Source organism: Octopus sinensis, linkage group LG10 (genome assembly GCF_006345805.1).
Source record: "Octopus sinensis linkage group LG10, ASM634580v1, whole genome shotgun sequence".
In the NCBI taxonomy this organism is placed as follows: Eukaryota; Metazoa; Mollusca; class Cephalopoda; order Octopoda; family Octopodidae; genus Octopus; species Octopus sinensis.
Window position 1 is genome coordinate 66,234,866 of NC_043006.1, and position 14,144 is coordinate 66,249,009.

Genomic DNA, 14,144 nt, shown 5'->3' on the forward strand with positions numbered 1-14,144 from the left:
ACGAAGTAAATATGTGCATACGTGCGTATAAGTAAGTATTCGTATGTTGGACACACACACACACACACACCACACACACACACACATATATATATATATATATATATATATGTATGTATGTATTTGTATTTATGTACTATTTTGTGTGTATTCCACTCATGAGGCAAAGTATTTCTTATGCAAAGCCAGAAATGCAAGATCCAATAATTTTTTTTCTAGTTTATTTTGTCTCTTTGTTTTCTCTCCTGGTGCTGTATGAACATTTAATGTGGTTATAGAGTCAAGATATGGCTGCTATATCTAGCATGGTGGTATCTTTTAGATACCCTTAATTATAATTATAATTATATATAATTGTAAATCGAAAGGATTTTATTATTATTATTTTCTATTTGAAAATATAACGACGAAACGCGCGTAGTCTTTTTACTACTATTTACTATTTATTGTTTTTGTACTTTATTGATTTTTAGAATAAGGTTTTTACGGTATATGTTTTCTATATGGTGTGAATAGCATCTTTCATTATTGAATTGTTTAACAGAGGCTTTTTCTCTAAATTATATAAAAATAATTATTCAGACGAGTGTACTGGCATAGATGTGGCAACATTTGAAATATTGTCGAGGTATATGCAGCTGATGAAGATAAATCAAATATACGTTGGCAAACGTATTTTGAAGAATCTGAAACCGGTACCGCATTATCCGTTTCTAGGTTTTTCATTTTTCAGATGTTCTTCCTAGAGGTAAGACAATTTTTTTCATGTTTGTTGCACACACGCATCTCTACTAGTACATATGCAGTGAAGCTATACATTAGCGTCGTATTTATTACGTTCGCTATTTTCCAGTAAATATCGGTGTTTCGTTGTGCCATTTATTTACTTTTATATGTATAATAATATATATATAACGGGAAGCTTTATGAAAATAAACAAAAGACGAAGGCAGGTGGAAAACAAACGAACAATTGTATTAGTATGGCGCTCAGGAAATATAAATAAAACAAGTCTTTAACGTTTCGAGCCTACGCTCTTCAACAGAAAGATACACAGAGAGAGAAAAACACAGAAAGAAGGAGAGAATAAAAAATGCGTGCAGTAGCTAACGAATCAACATGGCGATCTGATTTCGGCCAGAGGTCAAAGATCAAACATGAGACGCGAGAGCGAAATAAGGGGAGATAATAGGGTTGATAAAAGGGTTGAGGGACCAGCTAAAAGTGCGTGATATATATATATATATATATATATATATATATATATATATATATAATATATATATATAACGGGAAGCTTTATGAAAATAAACAAAAGACGAAGGCAGGTGGAAAACAAACGAACAATTGTATTAGTATGGCGCTCAGGAAATATAAATAAAACAAGTCTTTAACGTTTCGAGCCTACGCTCTTCAACAGAAAGATACACAGAGAGAGAAAAACACAGAAAGAAGGAGAGAATAAAAAATGCGTGCAGTAGCTAACGAATCAACATGGCGATCTGATTTCGGCCAGAGGTCAAAGATCAAACATGAGACGCGAGAGCGAAATAAGGGGAGATAATAGGGTTGATAAAAGGGTTGAGGGACAGCTAAAAGTGCGTGATATATATATATATATATATATATATATATATATATATATATATAATATATATATATATATATATAACGGGAAGCTTTATGAAATAGACAAAAGACGAAGGCAGGTTTGCGGAAATAAACAAAAGACGAAGGCAGGTGGAATACAAACAAACAATTGTATTAGTATGGCGCTCAGGAAATATAAATAAAACAAGTCTTTAACGTTTCGAGCCTACGGTCTTCAACAGAAAGATACACAGAGAAGAAACACATACATACATACATACATACATACATACATACATACATATACACTACGGGTTTTTTTCTGCTTCCGACTACCAAATCGACTGACAAAGCTTTGGTTGGTCGGAGGCTATAGAAGTAGGCACTTATCAAAGAAGACTCTTGCCACGCAATGGAACTGAACCCGGAACAATGTGGTTGGGAAACAGACTTCTTACTTCACAGCCAGGCCTGCGCCTGTGGAATGTGAAGCGACCATCCTGGTTTAGAACAGCAATGGAATGGCTTTATCTAAAACTATGCAAAATTCAATCTAGTTTAGTTTTCTTTTGTTTTCACACACAAACGTCCAATTACAAATTTATTTCGCATTCTAATGCATATATAACATTACTAAATTCTGCAGTAAAAGATAAGGGCCAAAAATATGTACTTCGTGCTTATTGCTCTCTAACTTACTATTATTACCATCTGTTGGTTAATTAACTTATCAGAATAGAATGGTGACGTCATGACGAATTTGGCGCCGATCAAGTACAAAACACAGCGTGTCACATGAGCGTCTATAAGTGGACAAATGATTTGAAATAATGTCAAAATTGTTATAATTGTGGACAAATGTTTAACATTTGTAGACATGAATTTAAATCTAAATATGCAAAGTGGAAGGTAAAATTTCGCTTCTGCTGCTATTGTATGCAATAATTTCAAATATTTATATTTCGTTTTCCCTGCTGTCATTCACTGCTGTTAATGCTAGAATTTCTAATACAATTGTATTGTTCTTTTTCTTTTAGAATTGTGCAAAAAGCATCATAGAGAAGTTGTTCAGAAGAGCTTGATAATAATTGCGTGCAGGCGAAAAGCATTAAATTTCGTTTTTGTATTTCCTTTACAAGATTCTTGATAAGAAGTCGTGGATTGAAACAGATTTTGTTGCATCTCAGGAGGGTCATTATGCCAATAATAAACACACGCACCGGTTCTATTTCACTTCTTTTATTTTATTTTGATCCCTATTTTTATTAAGGTGGCAAGCTGGCAGAATCTTTAACAATCCGGACAAAATGCTAAGCGGTGTTTAGTTCGTCCTTACGTTCTGAATTCAAATTCTGTCGAGTTCGACTTTGCCTTTCATCCTTTTGGGGTCCATAGAATAAATAAATATCAGCTGAGTGCTGTGGTCAATGTAATCGACTTACCCTCTTCCCCAAAGCGTTTCTCCAAAATTTAAAACCAATATTATTAATCAATTTGTTGACCATTTAACCAATTAACCAAGCGATTGATCAATAAGTCGTTCGGTCAATCGATCGATCAGAAAGAGTTGTGAAAGACGCGAAGAGACGAAAGGAATTTGACAAACCTCACTGACTGATTGTCCGAATGATTAAATAATCGATAAGTCAATTGGTTAAATGATTAACCGATTGACTTATCGATCCTTTTTACTGTTTGGCACAAGGCCCGCAATTTTGAGAGACAGGATAATTCGATTTCATCGAACACAGAAAAAGTATCTTTTCTTTTTTTATCTCTTACTTGTTTCAGTTATTAGACTGCGGCCATGCTGGGGCAACGCCTTGAAGAAATTTCATTAGAATCAATCGATGCCAGTATTTGATTTTAAAGCCTAGTACTTGTTCTATCGGTCTTTTTACTGAACCGCTAAGTTACGGAGGCGTAAACACAACAACACCGGTTGTCAAGTGGTGGTGGGGGGACAAACACACACACACACACACACACACACACACAGAAGCACATATACTCTTTTACGCTTTTACTTGTTTCAGCCATTTGACTGTGACCATGCTGGAGCACCGCCTTTCAGTCGAGCAAATCGTCCCCAGGGCCTATTCTTTGTAAGCCTAGTACTTATTCTATCGGTCTCTTTTGCCGAACCGCTAAGTTACGGGAACGTAAACACACCAGCATCGGTTGTCAAGCGATGTTGGGTGGACAAACACAGACACACAAACATACACACACACATATACATATACATATATACGACAGCATTCTTTCAGTTTCCGTCTACCAAATCAACTCACAAGGCTTTTGTCAGCCCGAGGCTATAGTAGAAGACACTTGCCCAAGGTGCCACGCAGTGGGACTGAACCCGGAACCATGTGGTTGGTAAGCAAGCTACTTACCGCACAGCAACTCCTACGCCTATATATATATATATATATACAAGATAAGAAAATGGAGAAATACATCTAAATCAAATATCAATTATCAGATAATACTCAATCACATACTTTATTAAACCACCACCTAAGAGACTGTAGGGTTAAACATAAAAAAGCAGAACAAATCAGTGCACATAAAGGAATGTACATAAAAAAGTGTACATAAAAGAGTAATGTTGTATAATAAGTAGAATATATATTCTACTTATTATACAACATTACTCTTTTATGTACACTTTTTTATGTACATTCCTTTATGTGCACTGATTTGTTCTGCTTTTTTATGTTTAACCCTACAGTCTCTTATGTGGTGGTTTAATAAAGTATGTGATTGAGTATTATCTGATAATTGATATTTGATTTAGATGTATTTCTCCATTTTCTTATCTTGTATTAGTAATTGTGGTAAATCATTTTACCTTTGCCCATATAATACAGTAAATGAATTGATTGCATCGCAATCCTTAACATTTATGTATTAACTTTGTTGGGTACTTCACTAGCAGTATATTGGATATATGTTATCCCATGGAGGGTTGCATTTACAACCCCTATCTCAATTTGTATATATATATATATATATGTACAATGCTCTTCTTTCAGTTTCCGTCTACCAAATCCACTGATAATGCTTTGGTCGACCCAAGTCTATAGTAGAAGACACTTGCTCACGATGCCATGCAGGTGGACTGAACCCGGAACCACATGGTTGACAAGTAAGCTTCTTACTACACAGCTACATCAAAAAGAATTCATTGAAAATCACATCTTCTAAGTTATAGGTTCTCAAAGAGGTCGTTAACCCCCCCCCCGGTGGGCGTTGAGACAGTCCAGGTGGGCACTGGTCCCTCAGAGTGCGGTGGGGAGAGGGGCGGTAGAGAAAAGGAGGCGTTGGGAGGAAGGCAGAGGACTGGGTGACGCTATGAATTTATTATATTATTATTATAGTATTGTATTCAAATTATATAATGTTATATTAAATATCAAATGATTTACAGTATATATAAATTTGTAAAATATAAAATATTTATTTATACATAAAAATATGGGTAGGGTCTAAGTAATCGCCATATGATGGCGAATAGAGGCGGACAAAAAGGGGCTCCTCCGAAGGGAATCTTAAGGAACGTCACTGGACAGGGTGATAGCTCGGAAATTAGGGAGACTCTTCAGGACGAGGAAAAACCTTAATAAGATAAAACATTTAATAAATGTCTTTGGTTATTAATGTGAAGGTGCGTGGCTTAGTGGTAATGGTATTAGGCTCACGATCGTGAACGGATTCTTCAAGTCGACCCAATCGATTGGAGTCTTTGGGCGTAGACCACGAACGAGATGATTGGATAATATCAATCGACGTAGTTGGTCACGCTTCGGAAACCAAGCGGAAAGCGCAATGCCTGTTGTTTCTGATAGGACCCTAAAGGTTGGAGGTACTCCAACGACCATCCCAAGAATAGTGGGCGGAGATAGAGAGATAGATACGCTTTCACTCTTTTATTTGTTTCAGTCATTTGACTGCGGTCATGCTGGAGCACCGCCTTTAGTCGAACAAATTGATCCCAGGACTTATTCTTTGTAAGCGTAGTACTTATTCTATCGGTCTATTATGCCGAATTGCTCAGTTACGGGGACGTAAACACGCCAGCATCAGTTGTCAAGCAATTGTGCGGGGATAAACACAGACACACACGAACGCACACACACACACACGCACGCACACACACACACACACACACACACACACACACACACACACACACACACACACATATATTCAGTCCCACGCAGTGGGACTGAACCCAGAAGCATGTGGTTGGGAAGCAAGCTTCTTACCATATAGCCACTCCTGCACCTGTATATATATATATATATATATATATATATAATATATATATATATATATATATATATATATATATATATATTATATATATATATATATATACATATATATATATATATATATATGTATATAAAGAGCGCGCGCGAGAGAGAGAGAGAAAGTTGTGCTTCTGTGTGTTAGTATTTTTACATATTTTCCATTTAATATGTTTTTGGGACAAATTCTTTGTTGACCAGTGTTATTCTTATCGTAGTTTACAAACCCAAGCATGAAAACGTTACTCGACTTTGGAGTCTTGGAGACTGACGCCCCCTTTTCACACACATACACATGCATTTATAAATGATGTACACAAATAAATGACAGGTATACATAATACTGAAATACGCATTAAGTAAACACATGCAGACAAATATATTAATATAACAAATTTAAAAATAATAATAATAGCATACAATCAATGAAGAGACAAAAGAAACAGTAAGATGATACATGTTGATTTTATTACGTATTTCTGTTTATTTAGAAACCTACGATGAACAGGTGATTTCACAGACGCTAAACTATAAATTTCACAGGATACAACCTTAAAAATGACACCGCTCCGCTAAATGCAGTTTTTTCGATTTTTAAACCTCTGTAACTTGTTCCTCCTATTTTTCTCCACAACATCATACCTTCGTGGCAATAAGACTGGAAAACTACATTATTATAGCCGATTTTCAGATTTTTTACTTCCTCTTAAAATATGTGTATTTTTTAATCAGATTAACTAGATCCCATTTGGTTGGCAAACACACACACACATACACATATATATATAATATAAATAATATTATATGAGTTAAATACGCAAACAATGAGAGAGTAAAATAGAATACAGGACAAGTAATACAAAGAATACAAAGAGCAACCTTTCATCAATTGTCGGTTGTCTGTCTACTCCCCATTTCGAGCAATCACCTACAATAAGAGTCTTCAATGAGAGTTGCTCCCATAAATGCCAAAATAACATTTTCGATTTATGGAGGGTTAAAGTTGGGAACAAAAACATGAAAGTGGGGACATACAAGGAAAGCGAATGAAAACAAACATAGAAGGTCGTTAGACCAGAACGAGGGGAAAATAGTGAACGCTGAGAGAAATATTTTCTTTGAAAAGAGAAAAGATAGAAGAGAGATAGGAGACGTCCAATCCTAAGAACGTCCGTGCAGGAAAAGAAAGATGGACGATGGTCACGTGTGAGCAACGAGAGAGAGAAAAACATATATGTGTATATATATATATATATATATATATATAAGACCAAAGCGTACGTACGCCGCTATATTTTTCTATATAAAAGTACAAAAATGGGACAAGAACGCAAAACAACCAGACAGGCGATACAAAGAAAACAAGGACGGGTCATTCGGAGTTTCCTTTCCTCAGTCAAGTTCCAAATTATCTTTGCAATTTCGGCTGGTTATACTCGACATTGCTCCAATCTGGCCAGTTCCAAGGAAAAACTAAGCTAAGAACATTAGATTCCTTCGAAGAAAGCAGCGAATGTATGCGAAAACAAGGACGGAAAAAATGGAGAAATGGTACACAAATACATACACACACACACACACACACACACACACACACACATATATATATCTTTTACCTGTTTCAGTCATTAGACTGCGGCCATGCTGAGGCACTACCTTGAATTTCATAGTCGAATGAATCGACACCAGTACTTATTATTTAAGCCTGTTACTTATTCTATCGATAGTTTTTGTCGAACCGCTAAGTTACGGGGACGTAAACACACCAACACTGTTTATCAAATGGTGATGTGGTGCCAAACTCAGACACACACACACACACACACATATATATACATATATGTACGACGAGCTTCTTTCAGTTTCCGTCTATCAAATCCACTCAGAAGGCTTTCGTCGCCTCCAGTAGAAAACACTGGCTCAAGATATGTATATATCTACGTGTGTCTTTGTGTTTGTCCTCACAGATTGACAATCGATGTTGGTGCATTTACGGCCCCCGTAACTTAGCGCTTCAGCAAGAGATATCGATAGATTGAGTATCATGCTTAAAAAATATATATATACTGAGTCCATTTATTCGACCAAAATTTCTTCAAGGCGGTTCTCCAACATGGCCGCAGTCCAACGACTGAAAGAGAAAAGATGAAAGCAAGAACGGCAAAGATTATTACCACCACCACCACCACAACCACCACTACTTCTATAAAAGCTGTTATTACTACTACTGTCGCCACAACTACCACCACTGCCATTATCACCACGACCACCACAACCATCTCAACCCTGTCAGTAATATTACCGCCAACAACAAGAACCCCACCACCGTTCCCACCACCTTTCCCACCACCACCACCACCAATTCCACTCCCCACCCATACCAATCTGGCGACCTTTCAACCTTCCGCTAACAATACCCGATAATTATTACACCCGTCACTAACACCTCCACCCTTCCCCCTATTTGTACCCCAACCAAAATAACATTTTAGCGCCAGCCACCTCCTCGACACCCCACTCACCACGTTACCTTTTACTTGCTTTCTCAGCCTCCTACACCCTCCTTCTATTTTACTACTACTACTACTACAACTACTACTACTACTACTACTACTACTACTACCACCACCACCACCACAGTACCGCAATCACTATCCGTGCGAAAGACGGGTGTCTGAATGGCAATTTGACGTGCTAAAAATAACAGCCCAATCTCTCTCGAAGCTCACATCCTACCGTCTTAAGAAGGATACGTTGGATGGAACATTGGTCAATGTAGTCCTAGATATCTTTCATCTTTCACTTGTTTCAGTCACTGGACTTCGGCCAACCTGGAGCAACGCCTTGAAGAATGTGTAGTTGAGAAAATTGCCCCATTTAGAAAGAGAAAAAAAAAGAAAAATCTTGGCGCATATTCTATCGATTATTTTTGCTAAACTGCTAAGTTACCAGAACATAAACGAACCAACACCGGTTGTCAAGCGGTGGGGATGAGTAACAAACACAGACACAAAGGGACACATACGCATACATACACATATACATGAATGCCAACACACACACACACACACACATGCACTTCCTTTTATTCTTTTACTTGTTTCAGTCATTTCCCGGCGGCCATGCTGGAGCACCACCTTTAGTCAAAAAAATTGACCTCTGAACTTATTCTTTGTAAGCCTGCTACTAATCTATTGGTCTCTTCCTCCGAACCGCTGTTACGGGGACGTAAACACACCTACACCGGTGGTCAGGTGATGGTGGTGGTGGGGGGACAAACACAGACACAAAGACACGCACATATACATACATACATACATACATACATAATACATACATACAGACATACATACATACATACATACATACATACATACATACATATATATATATATATAGGGAGAATTCACAAAACAACAACAGACGAAGACAGGTGGTGTAGACAATAAACAGATGTATTAGTATAACGCTCGGGAAGTGAAAAAGTCTTTAACGTTTCGAGCCTACGCTCTTCTACAGAAAGGAATATAGAAAGAAACAAGGAGAGAAAATAAAGAATATGTAGTAGCTAGCTATCTATCATGGCGAATGCTGGGCAGAAGGGTGACACAGGAGAACTAGGGAGAAGAGGAGTAGTGGTGAATCCCATATATATGTATGTATGTATGTATGTATGTATGTATGTATGTATGTATGTATGTATGCCTGTATGCATGTATGTATGCATGTATGAACGTACGTACGTATGTATGTATGTATGTATATATATATATATATATAATATATATATATATATATTCTTTTATTCTTTTACTCTTTTACACGTTTCAGTCATTTGACACACATATGCACACACACAGACGCATATACACACACACACTCAATACTCACAGAAATATATATACACGCTTACACACTTATACATGCAGCCATTCCAATATCGCCCTCTCTCCCCCTCTCTTTCTTTCTCTGTCACTCACTCCCTCTCTCCCCTCTCTCTTACTCTATCTCCCTTTCTCTCCTTCTCTCTCTCTCTCTCTCTTCATACACATACTTACAAATACATATACACACTCGCACGCGCAACCATTTCAATAACTTTTTCTCAGCCCTTACTAATCCCTTCCCCCATCTCCCCCTATTCTACTGCCCCACTTATACTCACCACCAACACCGCAATATCCACCTGATCCCCACCCCGAATCTACCCCCGTCCGTCACTCATCATCTCCTATTTCACAATCTCTCCACAAATCACAATCAAGCGACTTCGACGGAAGTCAGAAACAAACAAAATGCGAACACAACCGGAAGTCACCATATGGCGGTTGGTGGCTGTCCTGGTGGTTTGGTAGTTTAGCCTCGGTTCGACTTAATTAGGCAGACATATGATCAAAAGTGTTCCAGCCGTGGCCATCGCGTCTATCTTTGATTTTTCTCTTTAGTCAGGCGCAGGCATGGCCATGTGGTTTCTTAACCACACAGCTCGCTTTGTAGCCACGTGCTTTCGGGTTCGGTTCTACTTCTACTGGGAATTTAACCATTTTGCCTGTGTTAAAAACTATAGGGTGAAATCATTGGAATATCGGACACAATGCCGTTTACGTTCTGATTTCAAATACTGTCCAGGACATCTGATTTTTCCTCTCTCTAGGATCGATAAAATAATGTACCTGTCTAATCCTGATGATTCTAACCGTCCCAAGGAGTCAAACTTACAGTAACGACATCTCCAATAATAAGCCATCAATACCGTACCGGCAGCTCCTTTCCCGTGAACTAAGTGGGCACTTTCTTTTAAAGTCTTGGGAACTTTCCAGAGACTTCTTGCACAGCCAAGTAAAGTTGTATTCTTGATGTGCTCTATTTTCGTTTCCAAGCTTATCTTTTCCAACCAGTTTCATTGCTCTCAGTATATAGTGTACTAAGAATTATTGGCACAATATACACCTTTTCATTAACTATAACTTGTTGATTCTTCTTTTCGGAGCTTCATATGAATCTCCTCAGTTTTTCCCCTTCTTTTCGACAATTCTTCTGTCACCAGGGGAAGCTGTGTCTATAATCAGATACGAGCTTTCTTCTTGTCTACCTGTACACTATCAGCTTTCCTATGTCCGGTTCTATGATCACATTGCTCGGTCATTGTCAACGACACACACATCGGTTCATGTTTATGCCATTCTCTCGCCTTTTCCAATCCAAACTTGTTACATTATTCATAGTGAACTATTCTGGCGACATTGTCATTCCTTCTCTTGTGTTCTCTCCGATCCATTTTACTGCATTCGTTTAAAATATGCCACACTCACTCTCTCTCTCCGCTTTCACCTCAAATTCTGCATTTATTTGATTCTGTTGATCGGTCAACTTTGAGTTGGATGTAATCAGTTCTTAACTCTTGTTTCACGCTGAACATATCAAGGCCACTGTTTCAGATTTCAGGTCGCATTTTTTGTGACTAAAGCCATCTTTTATATGGGTCTATGTCCCTTGGTATCTCTCTCAAGAACTGACCGTGCAACTTCTTATCCTTTTTGTTGCTTTCCCCTATTATTGTTGTTAGCACACCGATCAAAATGCTTAGCGACATTTTCGTCCGTCTTTACGTCCCGAGTTCTAATATCGCAGAGACTGTCTTTGCTTTTTATCTTCTCATGAACGATAAAGTAATTCACAATCGAGAATTGGGGCTCATGCAATCGACTAGCCTGTTCTCCTCCCCAAAATATCAGACCTTGTGCCTATAGAAGAAATTATTATTATTATTATTATTATTATTATTATTATTATTATTATTATTATTATTATTATTATTATAATTACAATGACTACTTGCAATATACTAGGCCGATTCAGATGATTTTATGTAGGTATGTGGGCTTTTTATAGTATAGAATATTGAATTTGTGGATTTAAAGAAATATGTCGATACAGAGTGGGGCGAGTGGACTTACCGAGATACAAAGAGAGATAGAGGGAGAAAAAGAGGAAGAGAGAGAAAGAAAGAGGGAAAGAGAGAGAGAGGGGAGAGAGAGAGAGAGAGAGAGAGAGAGAGAGAGAGAGAGTGAAAAGTGCAGCCCTTGTTGACAATAAATATGTGACATAAAAGAACGTAAAAAATAGAATTTTGCTATGAAAATCTTTTCAGTTTTCTCATTTTTTTTGGCTTCATGTTAATTACTCTGGGATTAATTAACGAAATATTCTCTTATTATTATATTCTTTTCTTCTAATTAGCCTTTTTTTTTCAGTTGTTTTTTTTTCTGGTTATTTAAATTTTTTTCGTTTGATCGCGCGTAAGTGATGTTAATTCTTTTCATCTTGTAATTAATTAACCAGCTGTGATTACTGCTGAGATGGTTCAGTTTAGCGACAAATCCAGTGAACCACCACCAAGAGGTGTCGTTTCTCTGCTGGAACCGATTCGCTACTTAAATACGACTAATTTCACTTACGTAGACAGAAACGTATCCAATAATTACAACATTGAACCAGCGACGTAAAAATATAGCCGCCATTTTGATGGTCTCTTTTTCTCCTTTTTCTCTTCCTTTTTTCTACCTCATAACAATACTTCCCTTCCTCCATTACGGAAAAGTATATACGGTATGATTTAGTATAATCATTTGGTGGGTTGTCTAATTAATAAACAGTGAAGTAATTGCTCACTTAGTTAATGTAGTGGGCACGAAGACTTTAAGTAATAAAGGCTATATTTGTATCCAAGAGAGATATAAAGAAGGGCCTCCGACAGAAATTCAACAAAGCGGGAGAGGTCTGTTCCGTTTTCTTTTTTTACTTTTTGCTTTGGCGCCAGGAATAAGGATTCATTCAAATTTCAAGGAGAAGGCTGAGGTAGTATTTTTCCCCATTTTTTTTTCAGAAGCCCGGCTTAGCTTTTGGGCCCCAGGCACATATACTACAAATAATACTGAAGGCAAACAAAGAATCACAAGAAGGACAATCCAAAGGAAAAAATATACATGCGTACATACATAGACATTCTTATATAAATACATACAAATACGCATATATACCTATATATATGCATAAGTACATTGATATATATATTATATATAAAATAATGTTGAGCGGAAACTTTTCCTAGATTGGAATTTAAATCTTAATTTCTATAGAAATTTATTATTTCAAGAAAAAAATTGAATTTGAATTACTTTTAATTTTTACGATTACAGATAACAACTCGGACTGTAACTTCTGAGCCCGGGTCAGACCCGTGTGAACGATCTCGAGAGAACGTCTGCAACGAATGATATATTTTGACACAGGGTACTTCTAAGATGACCGCCAGACGCTAAACGAAAATAAATAAACTGCCACGAGGTTCAATAAAAGGTGCCCGAGTCATTGGCTGCAATTACATACTTGAAGTCAGTGTTAACAGAAATTAAATCAACTTGCAAATACGTGTTCACTTTTTATTAAATTTATACTCGGTCTAAGACCGAACAACCCGAGTGCCGGAGTCGCCACTGATATATATATATATATATATATATATATATATATATATATATAATATATATACACACACACACACACACACACACCACACACACACACAGACACACACACACACAAGTAAAGTCAATCGCCATATCAAAGTGGTTGTTCCATGTTACTACTAGTTTAACCCCAGGCAGATCTTCTGCCAGCTGTTTATCGGTGCAGAAGATCTGCCTAGAGTTAAACTAGTAGTAACATGGAACAACCACTTTGATTTAGCGATTGACTTTACTTGTTAGTAGATTTACTACTCTGATCTCTTCTAGAGATTTTACAACTATATATAAAGTTGAAATTTACAGATACGCAAATGGCGAGAAACAGGTGTTTGAACAACAAACAGGTGTATTAGTTTGACGCTCGGGAAAGTGAGAAAAAGTATTTTACGTTTTGAGCCTACGCTCTTCAACAGAAAGGAACACGAGGAAATTAACAGAGAGAATATATATATATAAGTGTATGGATGTGTGTGTAGATATGTGTGTACTTGAGTAAACTAAAAGTGGCGCGTCGAACAAACCTACATTGCAGCTTTAGTGCTAACTTAAGTCTCTTTGCATCAACGACTGATGCGGTCATGTAAAATTTCATTTGGCAGTGCTCCAGCATGGTCGCCACCTCATGATTAACCGCGGAAACAACAAAAATAGATGTTGTTTGGCAGTAGGTGAAGGCCCGTGGTTAGAGTATCATAAGATCGTGGTTTCA

General features: G+C 37.2%; 1 long non-coding RNA gene across 1 annotated transcript in view; it reads left to right on the forward strand.

Annotated features, from left to right (window-relative positions):
- Window positions 1–6,934, forward strand: part of LOC118764983 — an 18,242-nt gene extending 11,308 nt beyond the window's left edge. The window contains exon 3 of the long non-coding RNA XR_005000823.1: window positions 6,782–6,934. This is a non-coding gene — a long non-coding RNA (uncharacterized LOC118764983). The remainder of the gene's footprint in view (window positions 1–6,781) is intronic.
- Window positions 6,935–14,144: the final 7,210 nt, after the last annotated feature.